The 2,921-nt window shown below is 26.7% G+C and overlaps 1 long non-coding RNA gene across 1 annotated transcript; it reads right to left on the reverse strand.

Annotated features, from left to right (window-relative positions):
* Nucleotides 1-296: 296 nt before the first annotated feature.
* Nucleotides 297-2,921, reverse strand: LOC106105020. Its single transcript, XR_001225713.1, has 2 exons — nt 2,886-2,921; nt 297-2,401 (listed from the first exon to the last, which is right to left on the reverse strand). It is a non-coding gene; the product is annotated as an uncharacterized LOC106105020 (long non-coding RNA).

Consider the following 2,921-nt stretch of genomic DNA (forward strand, 5'->3'; position numbering starts at 1 on the left):
CTTAAATTTCCTTTAGATTGTATTAAATTTGTTCACAGAAAAATCTCTCGTAGAGTACATAAGAACGTTTATTCATTTACTTTTGGATTATGACTATAAAAGATTTTTTTTTTAATTCTTTACATATAAGGTCTCATTCTTCTCCGTCTAGGAACTAAAGAGCAGACTAGATTTGCGTTTACCTCACCTCACTTAGGCACATTTGAGGTCGTGGTATTTCACTGGTCGTCACCATAACAGCAATATATATCCTCAAATAATAATAAAATAAAGTTATTTATAATAAAACAATTATAAAACAGGTACAGAAGTTTTATTTTATAAAAAAAATCTCAAATCAGTCAATATTAGTACCAATTACAACATATTAAGGCAACGGTGTCAAAGTCAACTTAGTGATACTAAAGCTACCACTTACAAAAGCTACCAATTGCAAACGCAACACAACTTCGTTAATTATAATTACAACTAGATGGAGTCAATAATTTTTAAAATCTATCAAAATTATTCACACGTACATCATTAAAGAAAAACAGATAATATAATTACATTTGTTAAAAAATTATATTTTAATAAATGTAATTTAAATTATAAATATTTATAAACGTATACAAAATTAAATTATTTACAAATTTCGTAGTCATTTTGAATAGAAAACTGATTTATGACACTGGTACAAAAGAATCGCCTACAAATAAAATGCTTAAACATTTCTAAAAAGCCTTTTTTATCTTTTTACAAGATAATTGTAAAGTCGTAAAGTTCGCTGCACAGTTAATGCGTAACACAAGCTATACTAATTTGTAAGTTTCAAAATTGTTTTGATCTGAATACTAAACCAATGTAATATAGATTTACAAGCAATATATTACATTTTCAGCAAATTACAAAATCAAGATAGATTTCAAGGTCACCATACTTAACACCTACAAAAAGATTCTTAAAACTGATAGTTATTTGTTTCAACATACTATTTATAACAGCTTTATTAAATTGTAAAAATTAATCTTATTCTACTAGAAATATATTTATATATCATTATTGCCATTAAGTGTGAATAAAGTGTGCATTAGTATTGGAAATATAAGTTATTGTATAATAAACTATGTAAATATTATTTTTTCAAGATATAAAACAAATGTTAGAAATGGAAAATGGCATATGGCAATACTAAGGTGATGAAAAATTCTTATAGCGAAGATATCGCTTGCAGTGTGCAAAAAGTTATTAACTTTTAAGGTTATTTTTTTTAAATCTTTTATCTGGTTACTGAATATATCGAAATATGTAACTAGTGTAAAATTGGTATGTGATATGTTTTAGTGATACGACAGAAAATGCTTGAATTGCGGCAATAACTTTTGCCATAGAAATCTTACAATAATCTAACATTTGAACTATTTACAATTATTTCTATATTCTATATAATTACTCTATTATAATACAAGATATTATAAAACTTACATAAATACTATCGAGGCACGGACAGTGAAATAGCACCTTATGTTAAAAAGACAGTAATTACCTTACATACATTGCACTATCTCAATTCCATATGCGTATATTATTTTAACTCTTATTTTAAACTAAGACAATGTCTTTATTATTTAAAAAAAAACATTAATCGCAATTTAACTGACGTTAATAAAATTGGCACATTTTTAAATAAATTTCGATATCCACTAATACCACAAAAAATTATGCACTATGAAGTAACCGTGAATTTAAATAATTCGTTGTATGACAGACATATCAGAAATATCCATTGCAATAATGATCACAACCAAAACATGACACGATTTTTATATTTAGAAAAGCTAACCTTGCACTTATGGTCAATTTGACCATAAGGAAAATTGCTGTCAATTGAGAATCTAATTATTGCCGTTACGAAAATATTAAATTAAGGGCCTATCCCACCACTGACTGATAGAGGCTCAGATAACTTAAAAATGACGTACCTGTCAGATAAGGGAACCAAATCAGAGGATTCACAATTTGGTGAGAAAGGCCCTAATTGTTGTTATATACATATAAATTTACATTTAAATATAGATAAATGCCATATTTCAGATACGTATGTGATTTAGTGTTTTTTATTCTATGATCTCTATTTCGTATATATATGTATAGTATATCAGATTCGTAAGATCTGATATATGTATAATAAACATAGATTATTTGACTGAATCTTTAATTTTACTATCTATAAATGTACATATTGTTAACTTATATCTAACATATTGGCATATTTGTGGAGCACCAGTTGTTTTATACAAAAGTTTATTGCATTATTTTCTATAGTGATATAAAGATTTAATAATTATAGTGCTGTAATATTTTTCTAATGTTTTCTTACTGTTTGGATGCATCAGCAGCAGGACGATAGACGCCAATATACCTAATACCTGTGAATATTAAATTTCATATTTTTAAAAAAGTTATTTAAATCACAACATTCACGGTTTGAAATCTTTAAGTATATCATTTTTTTTCTGTTTTATGTGAATTTATATTGGAAAAATCCAAAATGACTTTTTAAGAACTCACGGGCATTTTTTATACTAATATTATAAAAAATAAAGATTTAATTGTTTGTTGCATTGCATAGACTTCGAAAGTATAGAACAAATTTGAATTTTCATTATTGGGAAGCTACACTATTCCTGGTGACATGACAGGATATAATTTTTTTCGTATACACTAAAATTATAAACAGGAATGATTAGTACCTATATTGTATGAATTGGAGTAATTCAAAAATTACTGGGCCGATTTCAAAAATTATTTCACCATTAAAAAGCTAGTAACATAGGCTATGTTTTTTATTTTCACGCAAACGAAGTCGCGATCGATAACTTATGTTTTATAAATAGAATGCATACTTGTGAATGTCAGTAGGGCAGCGGCGCGGGCCAGGG

Source organism: Papilio polytes, unplaced genomic scaffold (assembly GCF_000836215.1).
Source record: "Papilio polytes unplaced genomic scaffold, Ppol_1.0 DF823288.1, whole genome shotgun sequence".
Lineage (NCBI taxonomy): Eukaryota > Metazoa > Arthropoda > Insecta > Lepidoptera > Papilionidae > Papilio > Papilio polytes.